Genomic DNA, 13,989 nt, shown 5'->3' with positions numbered 1-13,989 from the left:
ACTTTCAAAAAATAAAGATTTGTCCCTATTAAAGCTATTTATATATTTTAAGTCCATGAATACCTTTGTTCTGAACACAATTTTCCAAAAGGAATATCAAGAATGTGTTGAAAACTGGTTTTAGCATCAACTTATAGCATCCCAAGTATATATGCTCTTGGAAATTTTATGCTTGTAGATATATTATCTCTACAGTACTAGACCTTTTATTAACTAAGCCCTTTTTCTTAAAGTTGTGTCTTATTATTTATAATACAGCACATTTCTTATTTAAGACTTTAGGCAATAATAGTTTGCAAAAATCATAAAGAAAGTAGCAGAGAAAGACTCAACATTTTCTTCATGATTAATTTGCATCAAATCACCAGGAAGTCAGGGATCCTTGAAGTGAGTGAAGCCAGGTCCGTGTGACTCTAATGGATGAGACGGACAGGTAGGGCCCACCTGACAGGACTGAACTCCCACTGTCATCTGCTGTCGCCCAGGGCAGAGGAAACTACTGAGTTTTCAGATCTTACTTTGACTTTACAAAATTCAGAATAAGGAATTTCTAAGTTATTGCCTAAAATAATTCTGGAACCTCATAGTAGTTTCTCTGAATAGCCCTTGGAATAATTAAGAAAAATAACTTTAAGAAAGAAAACACCTTGTACAATAAACATGAGTATCTCCCAGGACTATTGTATTATGTTCCTGTGCAAAACAGATCAGTTGCCAGACTGGCATGTCACTCTTTCCATGGGATCTGTGCCAATTCAGAGAATGCTGCCATATTAATAATTTATTCAACTGTTCTTAATGCTTTGTCACAACAAGAGCTGAAATTGTGGGTGAGTTGTATGGGATGCCTCTTATTTAGTGTTTATGATATATTGGAGACACTAAAAAATATTGCCTTGCCATCTCCATAAGACTTTTTGCTTCTTTTCTCATCCTTCAAGTTGGGTTTCTTAGAATCACTGTGATCTAATAATCTAAAATTGTGAAGGAATCATCCACCATTCTCTCTAATCTTTATTTTTTTTAAGTTGGCAGAAGGAGGAAGAAAATAATAATATACAGAGGTAAGAGAAAGTGACAAATAGAATTTAGTGAAAAGACCACTAGAGTTTGGGTCATGGCTCTTATTACTTCCTAGTTGGACCACCTAAGCTATTTAACTTTCCACCATAGGTTCCTTTTTTATACATAGGTTCCAATATTTTTCTCTTCTGCATTACATTTGCCTCAAATGAAATAATATGTAGAAAGCAATACAAACATATAAGTCAGTTTCATTGATTTCTTGGATAAAACACAAGAAAAGACTATCTTTTGTGGAAGGTTCTTTGTTCCTAGAATTAAGTAAAATATTGTGTAGGCTTCTTTTAGTCCTATGTTCACAACTATGATAAGATATTTGTGGCATGTTGACCACCCTTTATTTACCCAAGGGTATTGTCTGAGATAGCTGACTCCGCATCATCAGTGCTAAAGTTACTTTCCACTGGCATTTGATCTCTGCTTCAGGTTTCCATTATCCTTGAGAACTTCCTCAGTAATAGATGGGCAGTGTAGTCTGGCAGAGAAAACATAGGCTTTCAAATGAGATTGCCCTGGATTAGTAATTTTTACTTACTTACTATTTCAGTGAGCTTGAGCAAGCTCTGAGTCTTAGTTTCCCCATCGATGGCATGGGGACAATAACATCCTTCCTGAAAAGTCTCCTTAATGGTTAGAATTACTTTGTGTGAGATACCCTTGCAAGTCAGTGAAGAGTTTCTATTAGCATTATTGTGTGTAATGATTTATATGAATCAGTCAACATAGTTCAGTCCCAAGAGGACTCATGTGAGAATTTATTATGGATTGACTTGGCTCAGTTGTAATAACTTAGGGTTATTTATATGGAGGTAAATCAGGATGATGGCTCTCCTTAAGTGCATAGCAACCAGAATCATCATTAGTTCCCATCCATATCTTTTAAAATATCATGTGTTGTTGACAAATGAATTCCCATTTTCCTCTCATCAGAACTAATTATAATGCCATAATTGTTAAAAATTCTATACCCTGTGAAGGAGATGCTGTAAGAACCTAAGTGACAGCAGATACCTTTTCCTTGGATAATGATCCTAAATAAGATTGATAGTAATATTTTGCAATTATAAATTAAGAATCAAATAGGTTATATTCAACAGAAATGACTGGGTTTTGTGGGATTTTTCAAGCACTCATGATTTTTGTCTCACAGTAGGATACAAAAAAAATTAATCATTTAATTTGTTCAACCGTGAATGAATTTCTTTATGGAGGGCCTATTATGTGTCAGGAGCTCTGCTGAGCATTGGGAATATAATGCTGTCTAGCAATCAGATCCTGGCCTTAAAGAGTTTACCAGGTGTAGAAGAAGCTGAATGACTACACAGACACGTATGGCAACAGTGTATGGGTCAAACCTAACCTGGAGGCTTGTGAGAAGGCTATCGAAAAAAAATTTTACCTGAGCTGACATATGAATAGGATTCAGCTCAGTGGAGAAGCAGTAAAGGGTACACCATAAAGAGCAAAAAACACATGCAAAAATCTTAAAGGAAGAGAGAAAGTAGTTTGTTGGAAGGATTTATGAGAATTCCCATGATCATTCATTCATTTATTCATCTATCTATTCACCCATTCATGCTGTAGAGAGAGAGCCAAATAAGACTCAGTCTTTACTCTGAATTGGACCTGGAGGATGAGTATGACTTTAATTATTAGAAGAGAGGGAAGAAAGAAATTAGCAAAGATACCGATGACCTATTAAAGGACAGCAATGCCGGACACTAGGTTTTCTCTGATATCCTGCAGCAAATTGTGAACCTCTTAAGTGGAACACTACTGCTTTCCATTCAATAACAGATTCTATTTCCTGAGTGTTAACTATGCACCAGGCATTATTCAAAGTACTGTGTACACCAAAGTGAAGAAATTCTTTGACAGATCTGTGTTACAGCATGCCACGCTGGATCTCAATCATTGCATGTCTCTTTCCCCAAACTGCTATTTCACCACCCTGTGCCATGTATTAATAGTTCTGGGAAATCCACCTCCCTCCTAATGTGTCTCTACTCTTCTGTCTGAGCATTCCTTTCTCCATGAGGCTTGCTTTTTTCTCCCAGGTAGAGCTGAAATGGTTTTCTAGTACTCGCTGCATGCCATGATAGTTAAGTCTATTAAAGAATGCATCCCACTTTATGACATATACTAATCTGTGCATCTCTCTCGCCACAACCTCTAAAGACTAGTTAAAGGCAGCTATTCTATATGATTCAATGGATTCTCTGGTTTTTATCTAGCATAGTGGCTGAAATGTAGGATCTTCTGAGTAATATTTATTTGACTAGTTATATTGAATTCAAATTTGGCTCCTAGCTTCACTTCTACCTACATGAATATTATAGTAACTCCTTTGCGTAAAAATAAAGATACCTGTGCCCATTGTGCCCTCCATTAAAAAACTTAGTAGGAAGAGCACTTTTACCCAATTCAGGAGAGACTGGGACAGGCTGAACATACATCTTATGCCAACTTGTTAGGGGAATTTTCCATCTGGAAGCTACATCTTGAAGCATCTTTCTTTAGGGAGTTAGATTCTAATTATTATAGTTTTCATAATCCTGCTGCTTCTCCCAAATGATGCAAATGGCCCATATTTATTTTAAATATTAAAATGAATTAATTGTTTTTCTTCCAGCTTGGAGAATTGTATAAACCTCCTTATGGTAATCATGGCATTTCGAGGTGTCTCAGAAGCTCTGGGGGCACTGGAATAAAGTTTCTGATGATACCATATGTTGCAGCAGCAGGAAGATTATTTTTAAATGCAGCAGATGTTTTAGCTGTATTAAAGCAATTCTGTTAAACTTAAATATCTTTGTTAGACAATATTGGTGTAAACTGGTGGTTCGGACAGTAGATTGAGAAAGCTGGGTTTCCTACTGAGTTCTGAGTTGATTAGTTTGATTCCTTTTGGTACCTTTTAACATCTTGGGGACTTTTTAAAGTTAAAAATAATATTGATTAGTACAGTAGAGCTTTGTCACTGTTAATTCATTCAGAGAATCAAGGTTGACCTAAAAGTGGTAGAACCTTAGAATCTTTATTCTTTCTGCTCCAACTAGATGGGTCTTCTCATCATACTCCAAAAACCTCTTACTTCCAAGTCATTTTCTGTTATTCTTCATTCCTTAGGTTCAAAGCCACCCACTGACCACCCATCATGTTCAGCTTTATCTGTTATCAGAATCTTTCATATTCATTATTCTTTAGTTTATACCGAAATATTCACTGTTTCCTGCACATTCTTCTTACCCTCTACACTCCTGCCTTTGTTTACACCTTTTTCCCTACCTGGTGTAACTTTCCTTTCATCCCTGCACCTTATCCATCCTTCAAAACTCAGCTCAAATGTCACCTCCATGAGAGTTTCATTCATACATTTCTGTATGGAATTAATCTCTTTATATGTTCTGCTACACCCTTGCCTTATTTTTGCATCCTCGTATCCTTGATTTTCACAGCGCTTGGCATTGCTGAGTCACCCCCCAACCCCCTTTCCTTGAAGCACTCTCCTCTCTTAATTTTACTAGAGGGCACTTGATTTTCTTTCCAGTCTTTCAGATTCCTGTTTCCTTCACATATCTCTCTTCCTCCTCCAAACACTTAAATGTAGGCATCCTTCAAGGGCCTCTCCTTGACCTCTTCTTTTTTGTTCCTGTCTTGATTCTCTTTTGGTGCTGTATCATGGCTTCAACCATCACTTCCGGATGGTTCCCACATCAGTATCTCTAACATTACATTCTTTTCTGAGCTCCAGATTCCCACCACCAGCACCAGCTCGATAGCCTCATCAGCATGTCCCACATGTATCACCAGCTCGGCCTGTTCATGATCCTCCCATTCCCCCAAAAAGTACTCCTCTTTCTCTGTGATACACCCTTGTACCTGATTCGTTCACATCAACCACAGACCCTATCCCTGTGGGTGCTGTCTTTACCATACATGCACACATTTTTTTCTATATTTCCTTTACTAGTACTGCCTGGTTTAAGTCCTCTCACAAAATAGCTTTCTAACTGGTGTTAACCAGTTACTAACCAGTGTATACTAATCTAGCCACCTGTAGTCACTCACCTTAACATTCTTCTTGAAAAATAAAACTATTTCCCTTTTCTCCATTTTCCTTATGATCTATGAAATTTAAAAAAAAAAAAAAAAAAAACCTAAACAAACTTACTGAGCTCTGCAGGGCATGAAGCCAATGCCACTGCTTTCTTTCACCTATTCTTGTCCCTCTCTAGCTGATGTTGAGACGGTGAGGCAGGAATCCATTGGTTTCTGTTTTCCAGAGAGCAGGATTCATGCGTTAGAAGCCATTGTATATACATTCTCCAGACCTTTCTGTGGAGTAAGAATGTGATCCCTCCCCACAGGCAGTCTACCCCACAGCGAGCCCACTCATGCAGTCTCCTCTGTCCCACACACGGAGCCCACCCATGCAAGCTCTCGTCCTCTTCACAGGGAGCCCACCCATGCAGGCTCCTCTCCTCCCCACAGAGAGACCACCTATGCAGGCTGCTGTCCCCTACCCCTGATAGGAAGCCCAGACATTCAGGCTGCTGTCCTCCCTGCAGGGATTCCACTGATGCAGTGAGCCCACAGTAGCCAGCTACTCTGCCTCTGGCTGGGGAACTGTGGCTATAGAGCAGAAAGAAAAAATAGGAAGCTCGTGTCTGCTTCCTTTGCAGCCAAGTCTCCCATTCGTTTGCCAATAATAAAGTGGCTGCTTTGATTGAATGATTTGATTTGGTCGATTCCTGTCTGTCTTCCGTATCTATTTCTCAGTTGGTTCATTTGAGAAGGGAGGTGTATGACTAACTCACATCTCAAAACCCCAGCACAGAGTATTACACCTGTCAGGATCATCTTCTTAGTGCCTAATTTGGATTATATAAGACCTCACACTAAATGTGAGAAAGCCCCAGGATTGCTACTGCCCATAGAACCCACCCAATTTCATTTACCTTGCATCACAGCCCATTTACCACCTGGCTCCAGCATGACATTCCAATCATGTCACTTGCTACCTCCCACTTTGTACTCCAACACCTCACACAGCCCAGCAAAGATGCCCCGCACGTCTATGCCTTGGATTTCTTGCTGGTCATTCCCTATCTGTCTCCCTCCCTCTCTGCTTCTCTGCCATTCTCTCTGCCCCTGGAGTGTGGCCTTTATGGATCTCATCAACAGACTCATTACCCTCTGGCTTCTTGTTGGGTTCGGCCAGTGGGAGGCACTGGACGTGAACTAGAGTGTGGGAGGAAGGAGACGTCCATACATTTATCTTCCCATATCCTACCCTGCTGGATTGTAGATTTACAGTGGCTGCATTTATCTACCAAAAGCCACAGTTCCTATCAGCCAGCCCTCACTTGGAGTAAAGGATTTGCCAGATTCCAGGGATGTTTGTAGCTGCCTGCCCTTCCTAACCTTGGGGTGCTTTACCATCCATTGTTGAGTACCTTAATTTTTCAATAAATCTCTTTCATTATCCCTTTTGAGGTACCAGCTATATCCTGCCAGGAACCTAAATGACATGCCACTATTGCTCCATTAGGATGAGATGTTCCACTCCCACTCTGTATATATTTGTGAGGCAGTTCAGCAGAGCAGAAAGACACTGGGCTAGAAGTCAGAAGATCTCTACTCTGTCCAGTATGGTGCTAGCCCTCTGTGTATATTTAGCACCTGCAATGTGCCTGTTTTAAAATGAGACATGCTGTGCATGTAAAATACACACCAGATTTTAAAGACAATCCAAGAAAAGAAGAAATGCAAAATATCTCATTAATGACTTTTTACAAACTAATTGAACGTTGATTATACATTGAAATGATATTTGGAATATATTTGGTTAACTAGAATATACAATTAAAATGAATTTCAACTGTTTCTGGCTAATTTTTTATGGAATTTTTAAATTGGGAATTTTTAAATTGTATATGTGGTTCACATTGTATTTCTATTGGACAGTATTGACCTAGATGCTTGTCCCATTTCTATTTCTAACTTGCTAGTGTGACTCTGAGCAAGTTGTCAAACCATTTTGTATGTGAGTTTCCTCATCTCTCAATTAGAAATGATAATTCCTTCCCTAACCCACAGGAGTGTTTTGGGAGACAAATAACATAATGCCTGAAAAAGTGTTATTTCAACTGTAAAGAACTCTACAAATGTTAGGGCGATTTCTGTGAAAATCTCACCAATGCCCCAATCTGATGCTCAGATGCCCCGCCCCCGCTTATGAAGCGTCCTCTAATGTTTCCTGTTGTAAGTTATTTCTTTCTTTTTGGCACTAAGACATTTTTGTTAACATGAGTTTTTCACATTCTCTTTTATATCAGGGTTAGCACCATGCTTCCCTCCAATTGCCAGGAAGGTTTTGAGTGGCAAGCACAGTACCAGTGTTAATGGCCTCTGATCTCCCTGTAACAATTGACTTCACTCGAAGAACTGTGTTTACCCGATGTGGGTGGGACACCAGCTCTTGCGTTCCATCTGGCTGCCTGGTTCTTTGCAATCTTCCTAGCACATTATTTGCGTTTTCTGGCATGATGGAAGACGTGAAGGCTTTGAAGAAAAACAAACCTGTATTTGATTCCTAGCTCTAAGTCTATATCTGGGTGACTGTGTGTACACCAACCTTAGATTCAACATCTGTCGAAGATAATAATCCCTAGATCTCAAGCTGGTTGTAAGAAAATCAAGCAATATATAGAAAGCATCTGACCCATTGGCTGATATAGTGGGGCCTCAATAGATGAGAGCTGGGGGTCATGGCTGATCCTTGAACTGTTGGATCACCTGGGCCATATCCTAAGTTTCAAAGTAGAAGGTATTCTGATTCTAGTAACAACAGTTTTTCTTCTTGTTATTTGTGTTCTTATTCAAATTTGGCATCCATAAGCAATACAAATTTTTAATGCTACCCTTGATTCAAAGACAGTTCATGACCCTATGCCCATGTGCAATTATAATTTGCATACAGTGGCCATCCAGAAAGAAGAAATCAATCACCATCAGGGACCTCCAACACCTTTGATCCAGCCTGGAGGAGCTGGAGGAGCTGCTGAAGAACTCTGTGGGGGCTTTTTATCTTGAAAGTCTGTGCAGATAATTTTGACTAAAGAAATTGAAATTGGAAACATAATATAGCCTAACTATAAAATGCTGAAGAGAAGACATGCTCTGTTGCCTTGAAACAGTTGAAGGCACTTTTCAAGAGTGGCAGTAAAATAGAGCAGGAGAAAAATAAAATAAGTATTTTTAAAATAACCCATGCCTAAAATAGCTTATTTTAGTGGGACTTGAGTGTGGGTCAGTTGACCAGAATTCTACATTTACTATTTTGCATGAGTCACACCCAAAATAGATTGGCTATAAAAGAGGTAAAATAATTTAACGGCACTATCTCAGCTATCTTGGTGTAAAACCATCCTAGAATTTTTTTTCTTCTAATCTTTTGCAAATGTCTTGCCCACACCTCATTTGAAAGCAATGTTTTTAGAATGAAAGTTTTGAGTATAGCATAGTATTCAACTCATTTTTCATAGAAACAAAAGCTTGTTCATCATAAACAGATTTGAAAACAAACATTACTGCCTCTTGGTAAAGATAGGACACAACTAGCAGACATGGGGGGTAGACTTGAAAGAACCAGCTAGCTATGAGTGTTCAGTGTATACTGTTGACAGCCTTTCACAGTAGATAGGCTAGTGAATCACTTAAGTTGGGTAGGGAGGCCACTGTGATGCAGTGCTATTCTGTAAATTATTTATGAAAAGTCCAAAATTCCAAGTTGATCTTTTAAAAACATTGACACTACTCTTGATCGGCCGTTGGAATCTAGAAAGTTGAGACACAGGCTGAGAACTATGCCGTCAAAGCAAAAGGAAACCTGGCATAAGGCAAAACCATTATTTCATCCTTCATTTTCTCAACAAGTATTGATCTTTCCTTCCCAAAACATTTGCCCTTGCAGTATTTCCTGTCTTAGCGAACAAACAGTACCACTTGTCCACCAACTCTTCAAGCTCACACTACCCCCGTCCTCTCCATTTTCCCTGACATGCAGTAACAATTATGAGCGGTTAATTCTCTTTCTCATCCATCTTTCATATTTTTTCCAACGTTTCTAACCCTACTTCCTTCTCCATTTCTCTCCTGGATCTCTGTAACAACCCTTTCGTTCCCTGCAATTCATTCTCCAGGCTGCAGCCAGAGTGATCCTTCTAAAATCTACATCTAGTTAGGTGATCTCTATGACTTCTGTTCTGGGTTGAATAATGTCCCCCTAAAATGCATGCTCCCCCGAACCTCAGAATGTGATATTACTTGGAAATAGGCTCTTTACGGATTTATTCAAGATGCAATCACACTTGATTAGGGTGGGCCTTAATTCAATATGACTGGTATCCTTATAAGAAGAGAACACAGAGAATCTCAGAGGCAGAAGCAGGAAATGCACAAAAGAGCACCACGTGAAGGCAGAGGCAGAGGTTGGAGTGAGGCATCTGCAAGGACTGCTGGCAGCCACCAGAAGCCAGGAGAGTGACATGGGACAGTTTCCCCATCAGGGCCCCAGAAAAAAATCCAACCCTGACAACACCTTCCTTTCAGACTTCTGACCATCCAAAACTGTAGGAGAATACATTTCTACTGTTTTAAACCACCAAATTTTGCGGTAATTTTTTATGCCAGCTTAGGATACAAATACAACTTCCTGTTGCCTTTAGAATGAAATCAGACCCATTTCTTACCTCTCTCCCCTCCTTAAACGTTGCCTAGATGGAAGTAACAGTGACTGGCTCTGATATAGCATTTACTATGTGTGAGGTTCCGTACTTCACATAGATTACTTCATTCAATCCTCAGATAAATCCTATGAAGTGGGTGAATTTTTACCTCCATTTTATAGGTGAGGAATTTGAAAAACAGACAAGCTAAATAACAGCTAGTAAGTTGCACAGCTGGTACTCAGACCTAAACAGTTTTGCTCCAGAGCCCATATAACCAATTATCATGCTATGATGTCCTTCAACATGGGATGCTCTTCACAATCTATCCCTCTTTCCCTTGGGAGGGCCCTAGCCCTCCCTTCCACATCGGGCATGCTCTTTTAGTCTCAAATGATAGGAAACTCAACTCATAAGAAGAACGTATTGCCTCATGTTACTGAATATCCAAGGGCAGTTGTACAATTGTCACAACAGGACTGTAATGTGATCGATAGGAATATACATAGTGATGTGGAGAAATCAGATGAGTTGTCTTAATATAGGGAAAATATATAGTTCAACACACACTAAAGCTACCCAGAGGAAAAGACCCAGTGGCCCATGAAGGTTCCAGCTTCCAGTGAAGGCTCCCACCTGCAGTGATATGTCCTGACCAGACTGAGGATAGTGCGTTCTTCAGGAAGCTCCCTTTGCCCTTCTACCATGGGATTTTATGCTCTTGTAGCTCTTCCAAAGTATTCTAAAGGCTCCAGCTTTCTCCTTTCCTACCCATCAAGTACGAGAAAACTACTAATAATAACAGAACATCACTTATTCCATGGTAGACGATCTTCCTCCCCAACCAGCATTAGACCTGAGTTCTATTTCTAAGCAGGCTTCAGGCACAGCTTGGTCCAGGGGCCATCTAGTACACTTGTTTGATCACTTCGTTATTCAGGACTCAGCAAAGGCATTAAAATCCAATCAAAATTCTACATTAATTGACTTTTTTCTCAGAGCCTTCTACTCAAGAGTTCTCTTCAGAGCTTTGGTGATAGTCAAATACAAATTATCAAAATCTAATTAGGTTACTGCATTATAGAATACATACTGTGGATCAAGTCCTGAGTTAGGTGCCGGAATTAAAAACAAGAGGAGACTTTTAAATAGAATTTTTTTGTAACAAACTAGAGTTTGGTAAGCTTGGCAGCTTCCAACTTAGTCTTAGAGTTATATATGTCATGTCTTCATATCTCCTCTGCTAGATTACAAGTTCCTTGATCCATGGAGGAATTGTGATTTTTTTCCCCTATAATATCTACCCTGGTATTTAAACATTCACTAACACTGTATCAAATGAGTAAAGTAATAATTAACTTAAGGAGCATTTCCAATGAGCATTTCTCTTTCCCCAAATATGTGATTATTATCGACAGATATTGAAGAATCATTTTTCTTCTCTCTTTAGTAAATTAGAGGCTAGTTTTTGCACGAATTTTCATATCCAACAGAGAATGTTCTTGTTGAACTCTATACTCCATTAACTCTTCTTTCTTCTTTCTCACTGTCCAACTGAATTTGCATTTTAGATTTATGGGAGCCATGTCTTTTGTATATTAATTACAGGGATGTAAATATTTCATCTTTACAACCCCTGATTCCCCAACAGCTCAAAGCATTTTAGTTTTCACACAATTATTCCGGAATCGTTTTGGAATATGCAAGAGACACATGATGCCTTGTGCTGACTTCTATGGTAATGTAATTAATATTTCATTATAGTCATTTTGAGTTTCTCAGCCAAGCAGACTGCAAGCATGGTGAAGGCAGAGTGAAGCTTCTCCACTGCTCTCCCCAGTGCAGAGCACAGGGCCTGCCACTAACTCGTTCCTTACTACACGTTTGCTGAAGAACAGTTTGTCAGATGCATGAATGAGTAGTGAAAGATATTTCACAATAGATTAGATGGAGTCATGGAAAAGATTATGACTCGAGAGTCAGCCCGGTGTGATCCACTGCACCCAAGAAAAGGATGAACTCTAAATCAGATTGTGCAACACAGAGCATGAAAAAGGAGAATTCACTAATGAATCCAGATGCCTGTGTGCACATCTCGGTGCTGCCACTTACTTGCTGTGTGTCCTAGGACAAGTACCTAACCTCTCTGTGCCTCAATTTACACATCTGTGGAATAGTGGTAATAAATACCCCTATCTCTTAATTGTTATGAGGATTAAATCACATAATTCATGTACAAATCTTGAAACATAGTAGGTGCCCAATAAGAGTTCTCACTGGTAGTGGTGTAGTCCATATTTATTGCTTCTCTCCTTTAGGCATTTTCTTTAATCGTGAAATATATACATTCCACAGAAAGCAAAATCCTCAGACTACCAGAGACTGAATTGATTTTAAATAATTAAAGGGAGAAACCAATAGAGATGTTTGGAGTATGAAAAGAGGAAAAAAGCAAAGAAGGTTGGATGACACCTCATGGATGATTGAAAAAACAAGAGACCCACTGAATGAATGAGTATTACAAGTATTGTCCAAGTAAGCTCTGTTGATTCTGATATTTTCTGTTTTTCAAGTATAAATAAGAAAGGTTGGAGTGATCATTGTTCTTCTCATGAGCAGAAAATTGACACAAGCTCACAGTTAAACGCCGTGTGAAAAGTTTAATAATTCCACTTATTAAAGGCTCTGAGGAGGAGGTTGCAAACACCATGTGCTCACGCCTGACCTGGGCAGTTTCTCCAAGCAATGTGAGGAGATATAGTAGTAAAGGGGTGGAGACTTCCAGCCTCTGATCAATTTCTGTTTGGAGCGCTGGCCTGGATGGTCATGCTTTCTTGATAGTTGAGATGCAGCAGAAGCAGAATACGGGGTTGGTGTCCTGCGTGATGGGACAGGTTGGCCTTGAGCAAGGTAATCTCTGAGCTTCAGTCTCCTCGCTTGTAAAATCATTTTAATAATTCTACCAAGGTTGTTTTGATATAAAATGAGCTCCATGTAAAGGTAATTTTTAACTGTAAACACACTACAAATGTAAATTATTTAAAAAATTTTTTAAATATCATATTTGAGGAGGATATATAATCTCCTGAGAATGCTGCAAGCAAAGGGCTTCTTATTTGAATTTTCATTATCTTTCAACTTCCAAATTAGCTCCTCCAATTGATATTAAAATATGATCTTCTTAAATAAATGTGAAAAGCTCAGTTCCACATCAAGATAAAATATAAATTCAATATTTTTTAAATTTCAGTAAGTAGATGAGTGCATAAAATATATATCAATGAATAAGAAACGACTTCAGAATTATAAAAATTGAATTAGAAACTAAGAATTCACTAGGTAGAAGATGGTGTTCAAATTACCTCTGAAGCATGTATTATGGCATAGGGATAATCAGGTATCTATGGAAACTGTCGCATATTAATACTTGAAATAAGCAATAATTTGCTCTATCTGTCCACATGCAGTCATGGGTTAGGTAGTTCTCCAGGTGTTAGCATCTTCTGACACTTACAATAATGAAATATAGTTTGCTTTATCAGAAGTGCCCTTATCATGAAGCCAATGATGGTTAAGCTTCAAAGGCCTTCACTCGCAAACCCCTTCTAAGGCCTTCAGAAGGGCCCTAGCAAGTTTGCAGTTATGATTTTCACAGTTTTTCTTAAAGAGGATTCTCTTACCCCACCCCCAAGTTATTTAAGTCTCAGGACCCACAAAACCTGGATCAACCACTACCCCTACCCCCTGGGAGTAGACAGAATGTTCTTGGGGGGAAAAAAAATTACAATGTAAAGGTCTTTACCACACTACCATTTGCAGTTATACAAAAGATATGTGGTGGTTTTTTTTTTTTTTTTTAGCATACTGAAGCAATATTTTAGTAGCTTTTATAAAATATCCTGTCCCCATCACCAATTATAGAATGCATTTTAAGGGATTTTGAATTTACTATAGTATAAAAGAAATTTTCAGAATTGCAGGGAGTGTCACTGGGAATTTTCCAATAGCTAACACCCCAATCTGTCTGTGACTTCTGATCTTTCAATGTTAGAATTCTTTCAGCAGACGAATTTCTGAGAGAATCTGAACTGTATTTATAGGCAACTTAATGGCTACATAGACAATAGAGTTGGACGGGCCTGGTTTGGAACACCAGCTTTGCATCTCATTAGCT

General features: G+C 38.9%; 1 protein-coding gene across 2 annotated transcripts in view; it reads left to right on the top strand.

The window, feature by feature from the left end:
• Positions 1–13,989, top strand: part of ADCY8 (adenylate cyclase 8) — a 263,423-nt gene that overhangs the window by 54,573 nt on the left and 194,861 nt on the right. The gene's annotated exons all lie outside the window — the stretch shown is intronic.

The sequence above is a fragment of the Pongo abelii genome, chromosome 7 (genome assembly GCF_028885655.2).
Source record: "Pongo abelii isolate AG06213 chromosome 7, NHGRI_mPonAbe1-v2.0_pri, whole genome shotgun sequence".
In the NCBI taxonomy this organism is placed as follows: Eukaryota; Metazoa; Chordata; class Mammalia; order Primates; family Hominidae; genus Pongo; species Pongo abelii.
The sequence above is the reverse complement of the archived record's forward strand: the minus strand, read 5'-3'. Positions and strand labels throughout refer to the sequence as shown.